The sequence below is a fragment of the Elephas maximus genome, chromosome 3 (genome assembly GCF_024166365.1).
Source record: "Elephas maximus indicus isolate mEleMax1 chromosome 3, mEleMax1 primary haplotype, whole genome shotgun sequence".
Taxonomy (NCBI): domain Eukaryota; kingdom Metazoa; phylum Chordata; class Mammalia; order Proboscidea; family Elephantidae; genus Elephas; species Elephas maximus.
The window spans coordinates 77,598,187-77,619,730 of NC_064821.1; the positions used below are offsets into that span (position 1 = coordinate 77,598,187).

General features: G+C 40.5%; 1 protein-coding gene across 1 annotated transcript in view; it reads left to right on the plus strand.

The window, feature by feature from the left end:
* The first annotated feature begins 401 nt into the window (after positions 1 to 401).
* THRAP3 (thyroid hormone receptor associated protein 3) overlaps positions 402 to 21,544 on the plus strand; it is a 67,941-nt gene continuing 46,798 nt past the window's right edge. Inside the window, exon 1 of the mRNA XM_049878761.1 lies at positions 402 to 509. The gene's annotated coding sequence lies outside the window, so the exon portion shown is untranslated. The remainder of the gene's footprint in view (positions 510 to 21,544) is intronic.

Genomic DNA, 21,544 nt, shown 5'->3' on the forward strand with positions numbered 1-21,544 from the left:
TGAGGCTTAGAGAGCGGAGGCAATTTGATCAAGGGCAGAAAGCGAGAGGTGGCAGGGTAAAGACTTAAACCCAGCTCAGGCACTTTCAGACCACGCAGGAAAGGCAGCGAGTCGGTGGGGCTGAGGCGCTCCTTCCAGCTTGGATCCAAAATGGTGGGGGCAGTGGCGTCAGCAACGCCCCCGCCCCTTCCGTTCGCCTCCCTCCTTCTTACCCCAGGCGGGGGGAGGGGATGGACAGGAGCGGCCCACGTGACATCCGACGACTAGGCGCTTGACGTAAATCGGCGGGCCCAACGCTCGCCTTATCTTGTGGGAAACGTAGTTCAGTAGACCGCCGAGTCGGCAAGGACAGGAGGACCTAGGACTACATTTCCCAGGAGGTAGCGGGATGATGCCGCCGCCACCGTCGTAGGAGAGCGGGGACGCTGGGCGCGCTGTCGGGCGGGGGCGAGGTTCGGGCCGGTTGTGCCGTTGCGAGGCTGCAGCTGCGATCGGCGCGGTGGGCCCAGGTGAGTAGGCTCCTCTGATGAGGGGTCAACTCAAGCGGCTCCAGTCGTTTCGCCTTTTGCTTTTCCTCAGCGGCGGTTAGGTCAGGGTTCCCGGGAAGGCCTGGCGCGGCTGCTCCCCCACAGTTACCCCCGGGCCTCTGGTGTGCGGGCCTTGCTCCCTCCGGCTCCTCCCCCTCCCCGCCCTTTAGGGCTTCCCCTCGCTGCGGCCCCGCTTCCGAGGCTCGAGGCCGCCTTCTTTCTCCTTTTCTGCAATCTACTGGAGGAGACCGCCCTTCTCCCTTCCCCCACTTTGGTCAAACGAACTTCACTATTTGGGTTTCTTCTTTTCCTGGAACTCTTGGGTGCCCTCCCCCTCCACCAAGTCTCCACTGGCCTGGTTTTTCTTAGGGCGCATGTGGCTGGCAGTCAGCGAGTGCTGGTAGCTCTTCGTTCGTTTCTGCCTTGTGGCCAGAGGAGGCATAATCCAAATGTATCTGCCACGGGAATGATGGTGCTTCCCATTCCCTGCTCCGTTTCTATTTCAGTCTCCTGGGCCGGGGGGAGGCCGACTTGCATTTCAGTGGTTATTGGCGTGTGTTCTGATTATACGAGGCAATTTCCTTTGCTTCTCTTTGCACCTAAGCAACTTTTATCGGCCGTTCTCTTTGCCCACCTAAACCTTAGGGGTGGAGCAAGGCGGCAGAAGCCAGCACTGGTGCCCAGAAGTTGGAAGCCATCAGCGAGTGTACGGTGTTTACGGGGAGGTGTTGATTGTACTGAACGGAGAACCTCTGAGTGCATGAAAGGGCTTGGCAGCAGGAGAAAGCCAGTAAGGCTTCTGCTGGCAGTATAACAGAAGGGGCCTGGGAGACCGTCTGCCTGGGTTCGAATCTTGGCTCTGCTAGCTTTTGATTTTGGGTCAAGAGGCTTCACTTCCAAGTGCCTTAATTTCCTTATCTGTAAAATATCGGTAAATAATTGTGGGTGATTTATAGGGTTATTGTGAAGATTAGGAAACCATGGTGGTGTTGTGGTTAAGAGCTAGACTGCTAATGCAAAGGTCGGCAGTTTGAATCCACCAGGCGCTCCTCGGAAACTCCATGGGGCAGTTCTCTGTCCTACAGGGTCGCTATGAGTCGGAACCTACTCGATGGCAGTGGGTTTGGTTTTTTGGTTTTGTGAAGATTAAATAAGATAAATTGAAAACGACTTGGCTCATTGCCTGGCATATGTTAAACTGTGTATTATTATTATCCGGAGCCTTGGTGATGCAAAGGTTAAATGCTGGGCTGCTAACCAAAAGCTTGGTGTGGTTCAGGCTCGCCCAGTGTCTTCAAGGGAGAAAGACCTGGCAATCTGCCTGCTGTAAAGATTACAGCTAAGAAAACCCTACGGGGTAGTTGTACTCTGTCAAATGGGGTCGCTATGAGTCCAAATCGACCGCATGGCACCCAACAACATCATTATTGTTATTTATAGAACTTCTAGCTTGTAGGCCTAGGATGGAAAGCCGAGTATTACACGGTTGTTTTTCTGGCCTTACAGATGACCTCCCCGTTCCTTTTTTGTTTGTGGAATTAGTGTCTGTTTTATTCAGTCCTGTTGTCCGGACAGCCTGATGCGTATTATATATTGTGTAGAAAGAAGCCTGTTAAAGAGCCAAAAATGGCTGCTACCCTGAACAGCTTCTGGAGCAAATTGGGCTATTTTTTCCTTGCTGGGAGATATGTTTTTGGAACTTTTGTGCACACTTCAGGAATATTATAAGCAATTTTTACCACAGCCATTTAGGCTTGGTTGTGTTCTGTAAAAGAGATGAATTGAAGTTTCTGTAAGAAATTGTGTAATTAAAAATTTTAATGTCCAGTATAATTCCACGTCCCCTCTCCCATCCTCCAGACTTTAGCACCAGTGAAAACTCTGGTTTTGGATACTGATATTTTTAGTCTGCAGACTATGTACAGTTCAATTTTAGCAGTGGTGGTGGTGGTAGTAACAGTAGTAGTGGTTCTTCAGCATATTTCTTTAATACTGTATTCACATACTTTTTGAATTTGTTTAGCCAGTTATGGGTTACAAAAAGAGTCACCTGTTCTGTGCTGAGAAATTGGAGGGAGGAAGGTTGGAGTATTTCTGAGGTTAGCACTGAGATGAGGAGGGGTGAAATGGTTTGGTAAAGCATAAGACGTAGGATTTACTTATTGTTTTAGAATGGGTGGCCTTAACCACCAAGAATCTTGGGATGCTAATTTGTTTATCTTGGGCATAGTGACATTGGGAATTGAGGGAATGTGGTTAGTGCTCTTCTCTCAAACGGTAGATTTTGATTGATTACTTCACATACTCATAAACATTAATAAGATTAATTAGTTAATGAGATTATAAGATTAATTGGTTCAGCAGACAGTGCTTGAGGGCAGGGCTACCATGCTCTAGCCCCTGCGCTGGGCTCTGTGTGTACAGTGGGATGTGAGTCAGATGGGTTCTTGCCTTTTGGGAATTTACAATATAGGTGGTGGTGGGAGGAGACACACAAACAAGTGAGAAATAAATTACAAATTGAGAAAAGTGCTGTGGAGGTATGAAGCAGGGGACTCCGAAAAACACTAAAAAGGGGGAGAGCTGAGTGTGGTCGGAGAAGTTCTTTTTAGGGGCGCGAGAAGAGCCAGTTTTACAGGCTTTCGAGGGCAGAGCATTCCTGGTGGAGGAAACAGCAAGTGCAAACGCTCAAGGATGGGAAGAATTTAGGGTTTTTTCAGAGCTGAAAGGAGGCCAAGTGTGGTAGATGCCTAGTGAGAAGGATGAGTCGGAGAGGTAAGCAGAGGTGAGATTGTTTAGGGAAGCAATTTGAAGAGTGGGAGAAGGGGACGTTAAATCACTTCCACAGAAGTTTGGAAAATGGATTGTGGGGGTATTAATAAAGAGGCTATTGTACTAGTCTCAAAGGAGCCCTAGTGGTGCAGTGGTTAAAGCGCTTGGCTGCCAACCGAAAGGTCGGCGGTTTGAACTTACCAGCTGCTCTGTGGGAGAAAGATGTGGCAGTCTGCTCCCAGAAAGATTACAGCCTTGGAAACCTTATGGGGCAGTTCTGTTCTGTCCTGTAGGATTGCTGAGTTGGAATCTTTTGACTCGATGGCAGCGGGTTTGGTTTTTTTGGTTTTGTACTAGTCCAGGCTGGAGATGGTAGTGGCCTGAATTATAGCGGTGGAGTAGAGATGTAGTGATGGGGAGAAGCAGAGGGTCTGGAGATTCAGTCTGATTAATACTCTTTAGAGCAGGACATTCTTGATTTATGGTCTGTGGACTCCAGGGGGCCTATGACCTTGTAAAATTTTTGTGAGAAGGATGCATTTTCTTAAAGTGTCTTTACCTTTCATCATATTCATTAGTGTGTCAGTAATTTGAGAACCGCTGCTGTAGGGTCTGTAATGCAGGTTTATAACCCATAAAACAGTAGCTGCCTAAGGCTTACCAGGGTAGTAAGAGACAAGTCTGCCCTTTCTAAGACATTGACTTTCTTAGTCTTCAAAAGAAAAAAAATTTTTTTAAAGAAATATGGAAGTTAGAATGGTCTCTTAGTTTCTTTTTGTCTAGAAGTAAGGGGCTGATTATGCACAAATTTATGAAAGTAATAACCCAGTTTCAAAAAGACCCATTTCTTAATGTTTTCTTCCACTGGGTTTTGTTTACGGTTCCTGTTTTCGTGGCTGAAATGGAGCACCTTAGTGTGTGAAGAGTAAGGTGATTTTCTTCTTGCTTTCATTCAACAATTAGGGGTTTAAGATAGATATTCATATCTTTTGTGGCATATTTTAGACATCTCACAGCACTAGATGTGGTGTTTTTTGGGAGCATATGATGTGCTTTCCACCCTGAAGTGCTGCCCTACCCCTGAAAGAACCGTATATTTTTCTTTTTATAGCAGAGCTTGAAGTCTGAAGGCTCATGGACTAAATCCAGTCTGCAGACGTGTTTTGTTTGGCCCAAACAGTGTTATAAATTTGAATTAGTTGACAACATTTAAAAACTGGGAGATTTCATATAAAATGTGAATATAGGCTGCTCTTGAAAAATCAGACCTGACAACTGGGGCCTGCATTTCTGCTTGTGGCAGCCATCTTCTGTAGTTGTCGTGTCCTTCCAGTTTGCCACAGATCCCACCATAACTGACATACATCCCTGGCACGGAGCAGTTGATGTTTGTCATTTTACACCTTTATGTTACTTGTCTGTTGTAGACATTTGAATTTGCTGTCCCTGTTTTGGGTATATGATACAGTTCTCTGCTGTGACCACTCAAAGTTATTCTGCTGTCTTAACCATCACCATTTCTGTTGTCTGTCTTGGTGCCTTATTTCTTTCCTTCGTTTCTTCTAAAAAGACAATTTTAGGTAATTTTGGATAAGGAAGGTAGGAAGGGAGGCAAAGAACCAAAATAATTGAATTATTTTGTTGCCAAACGGAAGAGACCCAAGAACTTCTAGAAAGGATAACTACATTGATTAGGTTCCTGCCCACGCCTGTTAGCTGGTGAATGTGCAGGGTCTTCATTTCTGTTCTGCCTGGTTTGCTTTGTAGCATCTAGAATGTTGTAACTGCATAACTTGGCCAGTCTCAGAAGCTAGAAGGCCAAGCGAAGATAAGTTGTTGAACGTCTAAATCGAAGACTTTTGGCTCTTGTCCTGGGGCACAAGAACCAAAGTCATCATTATTATTTTTTATAATGTGCATCTTTTTTGCTTTCAGTAATTCTTTGTGATTTTTTGGAGGGATTAATAATTCGGTTCCCTGTGAACTTTTTTTTTTCTCTATTTTGGTTAAAAAGGGTGGCATAAACAAAGGATTGAGAGAGGAAGTCAAAGAGGTGAGACTGTTTTCTAAAGTTATTCAGATTATTTTATTCCAGGGCTTTCCATTACATCAGGGTTACCCAGAAGAGGGCCCCAGTATAGGGTCTTGACTAAAACTGCCTTTGGCTTCCAGACTGTGGGCTCTCAGAAAAGACTTTAAAATGGAGAACGAGGAAGTTGGTCAGATACCAGAATGGGGTTGCCCAATAGAATAAAAAGAATTGGGTAAGTTCTTTAATACAAGAAATTCTTTTTTCAGGCATAATAATGTGGTCCTTCACAAAGCCTTGCTCTGTTTGCATACACTTAAGTTCTTGCTGCTTAGCTGTTTGATTGCTGTGTCATTTTGAACAGCCTTAAAAGAGACCAGTGAGTTAGGGGATTTTTTTTTTTCTTATTGTTATATGGGTAAATGTACATGAAGACATTGTAAACTCTAAAAGTGATATGAGATGTAATTATTGCTTTTATGATGCAGAGTTTATGGGGTTTGAAGAGCTTCTGATTTATTTCACTTCCTTGACTGAAAGGGTGTGGGCAGATTTCATCAAGCACACATAGTATTCCTCTGTCCTTTCCCTGAAGTGCTTAATGCCAAGGTCATTAGCTTGCCTTTCAACGGCGTTTGTACATAGATAGGATTTTGAACTCTTGGTAGAAAGATACTAAAAATTTACTGTTCTTAAATTTTTATCAAATAAAACCTGGAGTTACGCAGGTGTGGTTTGTGAAAGTGGGCATGATGTGGTGGCAAGTTAATGTGGAGCCAAGCCAAAATACGTACGTGTCTGACTCTCAGGTTTGTGTGTAGAATCTGGTCTGCCTGCGTATTCCGAGGTTACACATACACCAACAGTGATTTCTGTTGCTGGGAAATGATCACCTGTTTCAGGTATAAAAACGTGATGCCTGACAAATGCTAAAAAGAGATGTAAGTGTATGTGTGTGTATATATATACACACACGTATATATATAAACGGGAAACCCTAGTGGTGCAGTGGTTAAGCGCTACAGCTGTTAACCAAAGGGTCTGCAGTTCAAATCCACCAGGCGCTCCTTGGAAACCCTATGGGGCAGTTCTACTCTGTCCTATAGGGTCACTATGAGTTGGAATTGACTTGACGGCACTGGGTTTGGGTTTTTTTTGGTTTATATATATAAATGGGGAACGGGGATGGGAAGGAGGTTGAAACCTATAATCCTGAATGTCAGAGCTGGGGCCAGACTTCTGTAGCTCCTCAGGGCTCTGATTCATATGGAATACCACCTTAAAGAAATACCGTTTTACCTCGCAAATTCTAAACTTTATAGAATCAGAATTGGAAAAACCTTTAAAAGTTATTTAGTCTTGTATTTAAAGCTGAGATTTTTTTTTACTTACAATTTAGCAGTAGTAAACATAATCTGTTTAAAGCAGTGATTTGTTATGGCCCCTCGACACCCCTTTTAACTCAATACTGAAGTTACTCCTGAGGTTCACGTTTCAGCCAGAGAAAGATGAGATGAGTTTATAGGGCCAGCAATAACATGTGTGAGGAATGAGCTTCCTACTTCAATCATGCATACGAGACTAATGGGCACACCAGCTCAAAAGCAAAGACGAGAAGGCAGGAAGGGACAGGAAAACAGGAAGGATGGAAACGGAGTGTCACAAAACAATATGTGTATTAACTGTTCAATGAGAAATTAATTTGCAAACTTTCACCTAAAGCAAAATTAAAAAAAAAATCCCTTCAGCATTCACATAAGTGAAATGTCACTTTTCAGGTGTATGAGTCAGAGTGAGTTTCATGGAAAAGGCAAGATTTTTTGTAAATGGGTGGTATGTTTGATCAGCAGAGATGGGAGAGCATTCTTGTCGGGGGAACGGCAAGGGAGTATTTATTCTGTTGGCTGTGTGTCTCTTAAACTGGAGCGCTATTGCTATTGAAAAAGGGGGAGAATGGACTTGGGGGCAAATAGTATCTGTTACACCTGATTTGTACAGAGACTACGGCAGGAGGACCACATCTAGGTAATATGCAGAGGGCTTGTGTGCCCATTCCTTTAGCAGGAATGTTCTGGCTAATGAAATAAAGGAGTTGATCAGGGAAAAATAAATAGATAAAGCAATGATTTGATGCTCAAAGTATTTATCAGAATACTAGCTATATAATTTGGAAGTTCTGTGTTCAGTATGCTGGGCATTTAGATTAAAAGATTGAAAAGCAAATAATACTGAAAATTGGCCTTACTGAAAACACTTCAGAGTAAATTGTAGGAAAGTACATATAACCTCCTGGCGTTAATCTTGTTGGGTGAAAAATAAAATCAAGGGATATTTGCCTATTTGTATTAAGTTGCACTTAATATCTTTGATTTCTCAACCAATCTCTTCAGCGTCATCAGCTTTGATGTCCTTTTGAAGGCATGAGTCTGTCACATAGCGAGAGAGGCCCCCCCTTGACTGCCCTGTCTATAGTAGCACCCCACACCAGTTGATACTCTTTTTTCCTCCGTAACCCTACGTTATTGCTACCTGATATTATTAATCTTGATCTATTGTGTTCCACCCTTCCCCCCAGAGAGTGAAGCAGAATTTGTTTTTTTTCACTGCTAGAGAGACATGCTCTGACAAATAGAGGAGGCTCAGTAAATATTTATTGAAATACAGGAATAAATAGAACCTGCTGGGTGGCAGTCTCTGGAAGTTCTCCCACTATGAAGTTCTAGTTTACTCAGATTCTGTTAGGCTACCAGTTGGAAAGAATTTTTATGGTGTGTGTGGAGGGAAGAGCAGATTGAAAAGGATCAGGTGGGTACTTTCTGGAATAATGGAAATATTCTGCATTTTGATTGGGGGTCATGTTTACATGGTGTACTTTGTTAAAACTCATCGAACTGTATTCTTAAAATGTGTGATTCTTATTGTATGTGAATTATACCTTAATGAAGTTTATTTATAAAAAGATTTCTTATTCCAAACCCATCCTTTAAAGGCCATTCTGTAAAATTTCCAGTAAGTCCAAATAGATTTTGATAATGATTATTTTCATTGAATTTTTAGTGAATTTGACTAAGTATAGATTGGATAGGTATTTTTTTAAAGTTTACCGTTGGCAGCGAGGAAGTGCCTCAGGAGCTGTTGAGGGCGAGAGACTGAGCTGGCAGTTTTCTGAGCTGCCCACTCTCCATTTCAGTCAGCAGCTCTGCATTTGTGCTTTTATACTTTGGGGATCTGCTTAACATTCCATTTTTAATTTTTTTTCTCTCTTTTTAAAAAATCGTGCTTTAAGTGAAAGTTTACAGCTCATGTTAATTTCTCATGCAAAAATTTATACACATATTGTTTTGTGGCATTAGTTGCAATCCTCACAATGTGACAGCATGCTACCCCTTTGCACCCCGGGTTCCCTCTGTCCATTCAACCAGTTTCTATGCCTTCCTGCCTTCTCATCCTGCCTTAACATTTCATTTTTAAAAAGGTGAAAACCACTGAGTCCACTAAACCTTCCTATTTCTATCCAGTTTTCGAGTTCAGAGCTTGATAAACAACCCATGTCATATAAAATGCTTGGTGGAGGCAGGGAATTGTCTTCAGTTTTCCCTTGCTCACAGACATAATAGATGCTCGTTGAAAAAATTCAGACATTTCAGATATATATAATGTAGAATGTGAATGTTCTTTGTGATGCCGTCTCTTTGGTCCGATGGCAATAGCTCGGGTATGTGGAAGAGCTTTCTACTGTTGGGTTGTGTCATACTTGTGATTTTTTCCTTTGGTGTGGAGCGAGGGTGTTTCAGCATAGTAAGAGCAGACAGTAAGCGACCATAGGGGAAGTACGGATGAAGCTTGGGATTTGTTATGAAAGCTTAATATGTAAAACATTGCTCCAGAAGGACTTGAGTTGTTAGAGTATATTGCTCGTGATAATCTTCTTGGTTTTCTGGAATATTCGGAAGGTTATATGTTAATTCTTTGGTTAATTGTAAATGCTCTGTTCATAGCGTAGAACTTAATTTGCCTGTTTTCTTTCTTTGTTTCTGTTTCAGGCTTATTAGTCACTTAGATATGTTATTGTTGTACGTTTTATTTTCAGAAAGTATAAATTGTTTTACCACTCAATGAGCCAGAGACGATTTAAAGTTGTCTGTCAATTTGAATGGCAACGTAGAATGGAAAAGAAAAATATATTTACTTGATTGTTGGCTTATAGTCGTTCTTTTTTGCTGTGAAGTCTTTTTAGTGTTGGGGATACAGATATAATAAAAAATACGGTGAAATCTGTGAGAGCCGGAATTTGATGGGACTGCCTTGTTTTTCCGGTTCTCGAAGATTTTCCACCTTTGACAGGGTACAGTCTTAACCTTTGACAGGGTACAGTCTTACACGTTTCTATTGCTTGTTTTAGTGGAAAATACTTGCTTTTTCCTTCTCTGACAGGTCCCTATTTTATACAGATTCCGCCTTTCGCAGGTTTTACTATGGTTTGTTAGGGAATTAATAGTTTGTGTCCCATTTGTAGCAAAATATTTTCAGCTGCAGTGTCCTCTTCATAGGGCATGCTCAGGGAGGCGTAAGATCTGTGGTACTTAGAGACCTTGGTTTTCTTGGATGAATGTGACGAGAAGTGGAAGTTGTCTGTTTCCTTATCAGAAGGATTTTTTTTTTCCTGTCATTTTTTTAACTCAGACTTTGGGGCAAGCTGTTTAACCCCTCTGGAGGAAAGTTTATTCAGTTTCAAATGGAGGTGGAAAAGTCTACCTCCAGTAGGGTTATTGTGGCGGATTGATGGTTAGGCTAGTGCCATGCACGTACATGGTAGGAACTCAACAAATTCATCTCAAAATTATATTTGGAAACTAGAGGAGATGGGTTGTTGGGTAGCTATTTGGAAAAGTGAAGTACTCATGTGAAACTGGTCTGAATGAACAGTGAGAAAACTCCGGGCCCTTAATGATAGCAGATGAAAAGAGCAGAGGTTGTGATATAGGTCGTACATCAGGAATCTGAGGGGAGTATGAATTAGTCAATAAACAGTGCTGGGAGAACTGAGAAACAATTTTTGAAAATTAGTTAGATTCCTATCTTGGAAAAATAAATGTCATATGAATTAAAATTTAAAAGAAAAAGTAAAAGCACAAAAGAACTATGAATAAAAATGTGTAATTTTTTTTTTTTTTTTTTTTGGCTTTAACAGATTTATTTTCTCACAGTTTAGGAGGTTAGAAGTCCTAATTCAGGGTGCCAGCTCCAGGGGAGGCTTTCTCTGTTAGCTTTGGAGGAAGATCCTTGTCTCTTGAGCTTTCTGTTCTAGACAGTCTTCATGTGGCTTGGCATCTCTCTTCCCCCATCTCTGCTGCTTGCTTGTTTCATCTCATATCTCTGTAAAGAAAGTGACTCAGACACAGCCTACACGACTCCTGTTTTATTAGCATAACAAAGACAACCCATTCCAAAATGGAATTATTACCACAGGTGTGGAGGTTGAGATTTACAACACGTTTGATGGGGCAGGGGAGACACACAATACAATCCATAACTGTCTACTAACTGCCATTTGCCTTCAGTTTATTGCTACTTTGGTCTTGTCTGTGCACCGTTACTGAAATTAGCTCAGCTCTTATCCTTGCTGTTTGCGAAGTTGATCTATGAAAACAACTCCATGGGCTCCTATAGAGTGATTTGGCCCCAGCCTCTTCTTTTCAGTCTGTGTTCCACTACTACTTTTCCTCTCTTACTTTATGCTCCATTCAGGTTTGACTGCAGATTCCAAACACGTGACTCTTTTCTGTAAAAATGTGTAATTTAATATTAACACAATCTTGGATAGGGAAGACCTTCCTAAGCATGATACAAACATAAACCGTAAAACAATATTCCTAGTTTTAACTCCATAAAAGTTAAAAATTTTTTAATGAAAAAAATATAGTCTGAAATAACATAGTAAAGGGATTAATATCTTAGAGCCTTTTTAAAATAGTAAGTATATATGGAACAAAACATTTACCATTTCAGTACTGTTCACATGTACAGTTCCTTGACTAACTTGTTCATCATGTTCAGTCATCACCCTCATCCATTCCCAAATTTTTCCATCTTAAAAAGCCTTTTCTAATTAAAAAATATTGTTTAACCTCATTAGTAACCAGAGAGATGCAGATTAAATCAACAGTGAGATAATATTTTCTTTCTCAGACCTCCACTATGATAAAAAACAATATGGAAATCATTGTTGGTGAGGCTGTGGCAAAATGGGCATTCTCAAACAGTTTGGGTATCAATGTAAATTGCTGCAGCCTTTCTGGAGGATACAGTGTGTATCTGTACTTTTTTAACATGCTTAATCAAAAGTGCAAGTTTCCTAATAAAAGTTGATACCTACTTTCTTACCATTAATGTATTAAGGAATTTGTGTACATGAGTTGTGAATGTGGACACAAGAGAAATTCTTTAATTTCAAAGTTGGCAAATAAATTGCTGCTCTCGTTATTAGGAAACTGATTTTATGTGCTAATCAAAAGTATGAGTAAGCTGTAACTTTGTGTACAATATGTTATTCCAGCTGGAATTTTGACCTTGCCCTTCTCACCTGGTCTTATTCCAGTAAGTAGTCTTACACTGAGCTGCCAACAAGAAATAGGCGGTGCTTTCTGAAGTGAGGAGCCCTGGTGGTGTAGTGGTTAAGAGCTCGGCTGTTAACCTGAAGTTCAGCAGTTCAGTCCACCTTGGGAAGCCTGTGGGGGCGGTCCTACTCTGTCCTATAGGAATAAACCAAAAAAACCATACCTAGTGCCATCGAGTCAATTCTGACTCATAGCGACCCTATAGGACAGAGTAGAACTGCCCCATAAAGTTTCCAAGGAGCGCCTGGTGGATTTGAACGGCCGACCCTTGGGTTAGCAGCTGCAGCACTTAACCACTAAGCCACCAGGGTTTCCATGAGTTGGAATAGACATGGCAATTTGTTGTTGTTGTTGTTTGTTTGTTTCTCAAGTGGAGAGGATATCTGTTTCCTTGTTAGATATTAAATAGCTCTGTGAAGCCATAGGGATACAGCCATTGTCTCCTGTATTCCTCATAGCCACTCCTTTTAATGGGTAGGAAACCCCTGCTCAAATCTAAATTGTAAGTCCTAGATACATCTCTTTGTTGCTTGCTTCCCATCTCAATGCATTGTGCATGGAAGACTCAGCTTTTCATACAGCAACTCTTGAATAATACAGTTTCCTCTTGGAAATATTCGGAAGTTATTTTTTTTTGACTACATTTCTTGTTACAAAATATATAGCATATAGTGTAAATTTTTTTCTTAGCATAAGTGTAACCAGTACCTGAGTTAATTGTACCTAATGTAGATTTTTTTTTTTGTTTAATGTAGATTTAGGCAAAATCCTAGCCCGATGTCTCCTTTCCATTTTACAAATATTTGTGTATCAACTTGGTTTTTTGAAGGTGATTCTGGAAACAGAAATATGTTTTAAGGATTTGACACAGTGCTCGTAAATGTAAGGATGTTGCTGGGGGGAAGCCTCAATGAAGTTTGAAATAAACCTTGATTCGCTGCTGAAAACAATTTGGAAAAATAAAATGATCATTGTTGAGTCTATCCATTGTTATCTCTGCCTTCCAACTTCTTGTTTTTATTTTTCGAACTGCCTTTTTTTTTCATTGTGCTTTAAGTGAAAGTTTACAAATCAAGTCGGTCTTACACAAAAACTTATATACACCTTGCTACATATCTACTCCCAATTACTCTCCCCCTAATGAGACAGCCGGCTCCCTCCCTCCACTCTCTCTTTTCATGTCCATATCACCAGCTTCTAACCCCCTCTACCCTTTCATCTTCCCTCCAGGCAGGAGATGCCAATGTAGTCTTAAGTGTCCACCTGATCCAAGTGTCCACCTGATCCAAGAAGCTCACTCCTTGCCAGCATTCCTCTCTGTTCCATTGCCCAGCCCAATCCCTGTCTGAAGAGTTGGCTTTGGGAATGGTTCCTGTCCTGGGCCAACAGAAGGTCTGGGGGCCGTGACCACCGGGGTCCTTCTAGTCTCAGTCAGACCATTAAGTCTGGTCTTTTTACGAGAATTTGGGGTCTGCATCCCACTGCCCTCCTGCTTCCTCAGGGGTTCTCTGTTGTGTTCCCTGTCAGGGCAGTTAGTGGTTGTAGCCAGGCACAATCTAGTTCTTCTGGTCTCAGGCTGATGTACGCTCTGGTTTATGTGGCCCCTGTCTCTTGGGCTCGTAATTACCTTGTGTCCTTGGTGTTCTTCTTTCTCCTTTGCTCCAGGTGGGTTGAGACCAGGTGATGCGTCTCAGATGGCTGCTTGCTAGCGTTTAAGACCCCAGACGCCACTCTCCAAAGTGGAATGAAGAATGTTTTCTTAATAGATTTTATTACGCCAATTGACTTAGATGTCCCCTGAAACCATGGTCCCCAGACCCCTGCCCCTGCTACGCTGCCTTCAAATCAGTTTATTTAGGAAACTTCTTTGCTTGTGGTTTAGTTCAGTTGTGCTGACCTTGCCTGTGTTGTGTGTTGTCTGTCCCTTCACCTAAAGTAGTTCTTATCTACTATCTAATTAGTGCATACCCCTCTCCCTTCCTCCCCTCCACCATCAAAGAATATTTTCTCAAACTACCTTTTTAAAATACAATGTGCTATGTACTTTATATGGAGCCTTAGATGGCATAGTGGTTAAGAGCTACAGCTGCAAACAAAAGGTTGGCGGTTCCAATGCACCAGGTGCTCTTGGAAACCCTATGGGGCAGTTCTACTCTGTCCTGTAGGGTTTGCTATGAGTTGGAATCTTCTCCATGGCAATGGGTTTTTTTAAGTGTACTTTATATACGTTAATTAATCAATCCTTATATTAGGTTCATGTGTTTGCAAAGCCCTTGCTGGTAACCATTTTGCCTATTTTCAACATATGCCCACATATGTTTATCCTTCGATGTGGGGTTATTTCTTTGACTTGACCATATAACATTGCTTTCTAAGTTCTGTTTCAGTCTTTAGAAGTTGTTCGCAAAAAATCTAAATTAATGCATGTGGTCAAAAAGCTTGGGAGATTCACAGGAATGATTGCACTTTTCTGTCACTATCATATGAGAATTACATTATTTTTTTTCCCCCTTGGTAGAGGAACTGGGAAAGGAAATGTAAAGGTAGGCTTTCTGAGCACAACTCCAGTGTTCAGCATTGTACAAACCTTTTTTCATGCTTTTTTTTTTTAAAAAAAAGTATGCAACGTAAAGACATGCGTAAGAAGTATAAAGAATAATACAATTAGTAATCATGTAATTAAGCAATAAATTTAAGAAATAAAATACTGTCATTGTAAAGCACTTGACTACTAACCAGAAACTCTTGTTGAGAATTTACATTTCCACCCCAGATATACTGAATCAGAATCTACAGTTTAACAAGATTGCTAGATGATTCTTGTTGTTAGGTGCAACTCATAGCTACCTTGTACACAACAGAACAAAATACTGCCTGATCCTGCGGCATCCTAACAGCCGTTGCTATTCTTGAGCCTGTTATTGCAGCCACTGTGACAGTCCCCTCTCTTTGAGAGTTTTCCTCTTTGGCTAACCCTCTATCAAGCATGATGTCTTTCTCCAGGTGATTCTTAGGTATAGTAAATTTTGTGAACTGCTGCTCTACTATTGGTTCTCAAGATAGGTTGCTAACCAGCAGTATTAGAATCGCCTGGGAACTTGTTAGAAAGGCAGGTTCCCAGCAGGGTTTCAAAGCTCTGGTTCAGACTTACTCAGAGGCACCCTGGAGGACAGGCCTGGTGAACTGGTTCTGAAAGGTTACAGCCTTGAAAACCCTATGGAGCATTCTAGTCTGCACAGAGGAGGTCGCCCGGAGTCAATCTATTTGACAGCAACTAGCAATGATCATCAGTAAATTTTCTGGGATTGTCCCCTTTTTCCCGAATCACTCTTCTGAATTTGGTGTTTATGATTTCTGTGCGTTTTTTAGCATCTTATTAAAAACGTTTGCTTCCCTAAGCAACACGTTACCATTTTTGTATGTTTTTAGGCTTCATAGAAATTGTTCCTTACTGATTTATTTTGCAGCTTTTTTTCACTTAATCTTATGTTTGTGGAATTCATTCATGGTACATGTGTACTTTGTTTTCACTGCTGTATAATACTCATTCTCTGAACATGCTGCCTTTTTTTTTTTAATTGTGCTTTAAGTGAAAGTTTACAGCTCAGGTTAGTTTCTCACACAAAAATTTGTACACACATTGTTGTGTGACCCTAGTTGATGTGACAGCACACTCTTCCTTTCCACCCTGGATTTCCCTTGCCCATTCATTCAGCTCCTGTCCCTTTCTGCATTCTCATCTCACCTCCGGAGAGGAGCTGCCCATTTAGTCTCATGTATGTATCTGTTGGAACTAAGAAGTACACCCTTCACGAGTATCATTTTGTGTCTTATAGCCCAGTCTAATCTTTGTCCGAAGAGTTGGCTTCAGGAATGATTTTAGTTCTGGGTTAACAGAGAGTCCAAGGGCCATGTCTTCTGGGATGCCTCCAGTCTCAGACCATTAAATGTAGTCTTTTTACTAGAATTTGAGTTCTGCACCCCACTTTTCTCCTCCGTCAGGGACTCTCTGTTGTGTTCCCTGTCAGGTAAACATGTCGCTTTTTATCTGTTTTCTCATTGGTATGCAGGGAGAGCTTTGGATAATCCCGTATGTGTTTTCTAGCTGTGTGGGAGAGTTTCTGTAGGGTTCATACCTAAAAGTGGAATTGCCGGGTCACAGAGTATACATATCTTCAACTTTACTAGATACTGTCATGTTGTTCTCCAGAGGGATTGTACTAGTTATTCTCCCAGCAGCAGTATATAAGCATTTCTGTTGCTATACATCTAAACGACACTTGATAGTTAGATGTAAAAATTTTTGACATTCTAATGATTATGAAATATTTCATTGTAGTTTTGAGTCGCATTTCTCTGAGTAATAGCGAAGATGAATATATTTTCATGTGTTTATTAGCCATATAGCTTTTCCCTTTTGTGGTTTGCCTGTTCATCTCCCTAATCCACCTTATTTTTAGTATTTATCATCATTTGACATACCATATATAGTTACTTGTTTGTATGTCTCACCTCACCATGAGGTCAGAGACTTTCTGTTTGTCAGTGTTATATCCCAAGTGCCTAAGACAGTGCCTGGCATATAGTTGGTGCTCAATAAATATTTGTTTAGTAAGTTAATCTTTTAATCCATTTAAACGATTGCAATTTTTACCTTTTTTTTTTTTTTTTTTTAATTGATTCAGAGTTCTTTATGTGGAACCTAAAATTTAGAGTTGGGATTTTAGTCCTTTGGTTATATGTATTGCAAATGCACTGTCCTAGTATATGAATTTGTTTTGGTTTTCCAAGGTGTGTAGCCAGATTTATCTGTCTTTCCTGATATGGTTTGTACTTACAGTATCTTGTTTTAAATACTCCCTTCCTTGATTCATAAAGATATTGGCCTATATTTTCTTCTAAAAGTTTCAAAGCTATTCACATTTAATGTTTTATTTATTGTTTGTTTTTTAGACTACTTGGAGTTTATTTTTGTCTGTGGTTTGAGATAGAGATCTGTTTTTATTTTTCCCATATTATTGGTTTTAGCATTCATCAGTATTTTTTGTGTCAAGTCCCTACTTGTTTTAGGGCTTTGTATACAAAAAAAACCAAACCCCCGTTGCCGTCAAGTTGATTCCCACTCATGGCGAGCCCATGTGTTACAGAGTAGAACTGCTCCATAGGGTTGTCTTGGCTGTAATCTTTATGGAAGCAGATCTTCAAGCTTTTCTTTTCACTGTGCCACTGGGTGGGTTGAAACTGCCAACCTTTTGGGTAGTTACCAAGCACAAACCCTTTGCACCACAGTTGGCCCTATAACTTTTCTGCCAGGGTTTAAATCTTAAGTAACTTTATGTATCAGAAATTAGAAAAATATTGACAAACTGTAATACCAAATTTCCAGGCAATAGAAAGCAAGATTGCTAAATTAGGGATGGCATGAGTCACACAGCTGAATTGAATGTTTTAGAGGGAAAACTGTTTAAAGGCTAACTTTGACAGGTGACAGTTCTTTTAGTAACTAAGGCTTGCAGTTACATCAGTTGCCGTTTTTTTTTTTAAGTAGTTTTTATTGTGCTTTAAATGAAAGTTTACAAATCAGGTCAGTCTCTCACACAAAAACCCATATACACCTTGCTACACACTCCCAATTACTCTCCCCCTTGTAAGACAGCCTGCTCTCTCCTTCCACTCTCTCTTTTCGTGTCCTTTTCGCTAGCTTCCAAGCCCTCCACCCTCTCATCTCCCCTCCAGGCAGGAGATGCCAACCTAGTCTCAAGAGTCCACCTGATCCAAGAAGCTCACTCCTCACCAGCATCCCTCTCCAACCCATTGTCCAGACTACACTGGTTTTTACAACCATTTATTTTCCTGATTAAACTTACAGACATAGCACTAATTCTGGTGAACTGTTATGCTGCTCATAAATGCTTTGGAAATAAGCTGTATTTTGTGAGGGACCCTCTGCTTAAGAGTGGCTAGGTGGCCTTGAAATTTGGTATTTTGTGGGAGGAGGAGGCTTACTGTTCCCCAGTGGTGTTTGTAAATTGCTGTAGGGTTAATACCTGTTTCCAAGCAACTGCACATTTGTTTTCTAGAATTAGGAGAACTGGAGAAAATGGAAGTTTTGGATAGGCATTTTTTTCCCCAGAGACTTCTAAGATGGCCGATAAAATTATTGTTAATAGTAAGTTTAGTCGGAAAAAAATAATAAGTTTAAGTTGTCAGTACTCTGAGGTAGTTATTGACCTGCACGTCAAGTCTAGTAGCTGCTTACAGTTTGTAATTAAAAAAAAAGAAAAAGTTTCCAAAGGTGAATGAATATGCTTTATAATGGCTTCTCCAGCATGAGCACACTAATTTATCCAAACTAAACCCAGATTTCTTCATCCAAATTAACACCTTCCTCTTTACTATTTGCAGTGCCATCATGTTTTTTCTGGTCATTGAGTTCTGACGCCTTGTCTCTTCTTCATTTCTAAGTCTAGTCAGTTATCTGGTGCGTGCCATGCATGTGTAAGGTACTTTCAGACTTCGCTCTCATGAGCTATCATTTCCACTGGGATCGTTGGATGCTAAGACAAGAATGCCCCTTTTGTCATTTCTACCTATCCACATTTTACTTGTTCTTGAAGGGCCAGCTCAGATACCAGCTTTGCCTCCTTGAAACCTTCCTTCTTCCTTTAGCAGTAAATGGTCTTTGCCACTGTACTCCTGGTGGCACTCAATTCTGGTATGTATTATGTAGGTCAGTGTGTATAACACCTCTCCCCCAACCTTATCATAAACTCCTTAAAGGCCAGGATAGTGCCTTAAATATGGCGGGAACATATGTTAAATGAATGGTTCTGGTCCAGAGTTGCTTTACCTCAAACATGATAACTCTCCTAACTTATCCCTACTCTCGTCTATCCTGACTCATCCTCTTACCCAACAGTTTGCCTGCTTAGAAACATTTACTGCTTCCCATTCTCAGACATAGAGTTCAGCTTTCTTTTTAGTTGGCATTTGAGGCTAGCTATATTCTGGTCCTACCCTTAGGTAAATTTGACACTTCTGCATAGCTGTTCCATTCTTTAGCTCTTGAACAGTTGCATTTGCTTTTCCAGATTTTTTTTTTTTTTTACATTTTGCTAACCCTTTGGGACCCAGCTCAAGTGTTGTCTTCTCTCCGACTAAGAACTCCCTTCTGAATTTCTATAGTACTGCCATATCTCTTGTGTTGTCAGAGTTTGTTAAAATTTTTTATGTACACTGTTTTGTATCTTGGAGTTTTTAGGAAAGAGGAAAAGCCAGTCCCGATAGGTCAACTGAATACCTACTAATAGGGCACGCTCCAGACAAAGCGACGTATGTTCCAAAATAAAAAAAAATTATTATGGCCTTTGGGAACTGGAAGTTGGGGAAATGGAGGATAGAAATTAGAAAGGAGACATCGTTGGAGTTTGAAAAAATTTACAAGCTAGTTAAAAACTAAACATTTTAGCTTTCTCAGGCAAATAAAATATTGTTGTCTATGTTAATGTCTCAAGTACATGATTCTATACATGTTACTTTCTTTTTAAAGCTGTATAGCTAATAGCTGTAAACAGTATACATAATATTCATTTGTTTATTCAGCAAACATGTGGTGATGCCCATACTGTGTCTAGGCACTGGGAATACAAAAAGGAATTTGATCTGGTACCTGTCCTCAAGGAGACATTTAGTCTTGTAATATTGCACTAGTAATTTTCAAGGAAATTGAGGTTCAGGTGGTAAGGAAATAATGTTAGCTTATAAAAGTTATGCCATATGATAAAAAGATAGATTCTGGAAAAGTAGCTGTTAAGATCTCTTGACAGTTCAAGTCTATCTGCTGGATAGGAGTGCTGTTTTGCTCCGAGGCACCTCTGTATAGCCTCAAAACCTGTTGCCGTCAAGTCGATTCCCACTCATAGTGATCCTATAGGACAGAGTAGGACTGCCTCATAGGATTTCCAAGGAGCGGCTGGTGGATTCAAACTGCCAACCCTTTAGTTAGCACCTGAACTCTTAACTACTCTGCATAGCCTGAGAGCAAGATTTTAGAAACTCGTTTAGGTAGAAACTTTTCAGGTGCACACATGGCATGTTTGATCCCTCTCTGCCTTGTAAGGTGAGAAGCTGAGGCACAGAACAATGGGGTCATTTGAGGGGCAAACTCATTCAGCCTGGAATGAATCTCGGGTTTGTTGTCAGAGCACACTGCTTCTTTAAGATGTTTGATGGTGTAATTAGTGTCTTACATTCTGAGTCGCCATAAAGCCAAATTCTAAATCCTCAAGAGAGAGAAGGTAGTTGTTAGTGATCTTGTGACTACCATACCAGCTGGTTGAGGTCTTGTCTTTTAACTCCTGTCATTTTGACATTGGCCAGATTAATAGTAATATTTATTGAGTACTTAACAATGGGTAAGCACTGTTTAAAAACCTTTATATGTATTATAATTTACATAGTAACCCTATGAAGCAGGAACTCTTTTTATGTCAGTTTTGCAGATGATTAAACAGAACCGACAGAGTAACTCTTAACTCATTCAAAGGTCTCAACTGCTAGTTGGTGGAGCTGGGGTTCCAATTCAGGCCATCTGGCTTTAGAGCAAGTGCTCTTACAATTTACTGGACTAGTACTCTTTGGGAATTGCTTTAGGGTGGTTACTAATTTTTATTTGTCTTATTGTAAGTAGCTGGGTATGAATGTGTGTGTGTGTGTACATATATATGTGATAGTTTCTACCATTTGAGTTTCTACAGCTTTGAGAATTACTGTTTATTAAGGCTTTGTGGTTTGACCATTTGCTCTAAGTGCCTTTGTTAGGCAAATTATGTAGAATGGAGTTAGCCAGGTAGGGAATATTTTAGGTTTGTGGGCCAAGAGGCAAAACTGAGAATTTTAGGTAGGTACTTATGTATAACGGGAACCCTGGTGGCTAAGAGCTTTGCCATTGGAACTTACCAGCCGCTCCTTGGAAACCCTATGCGGCAGTTCTGTTGTCCTGCAGGGTCGCTGTGAGTTGGAATCAATGTGTAACGAGAGAAAATACATTTCCACAAATTTTTTATTGACAAAATTCAAAATATAATAATTGAATACAATTTTTGTAATACAGGTCTACTAGTGAGAAGAACAGATTTCTTTTTTAGGGGGATGACATTCCACTTGATTGGGGTTCAAAGTTCGTGTTCACATCAGAGTCAGTTGCAAATGTTCATCTGTTAATTCTGTAGTGAAATTTTATGTATTTCATCTTTGAAAATGTCTTTTCACACAGATAGATACTGCCAACTACTAATAGTAATCAATAAGCATATGATTTTAGTGGAGCATATTCATCACTTGGAAGGCATTTATAGAATTCTATTAGATTCTTTCCTTGGTATTTGCCTTGTAGCATGCCATTACATTGAAGATTAATCACTTCCAGTTGGAAGTTAGGTGGAAACTCCTTGGTTGCATAGTAAACAGATTTTGAAATACAGAGATTTCCTTTGCACTTGTGTTGAGGTAGGAAAAATGCTGAAAATGTAGTTTGCTCAGAAAGTATATTTTACTTCTTATTTGCGTGGAAATGGAGATCTCGCTGGTTTTAACTTCTG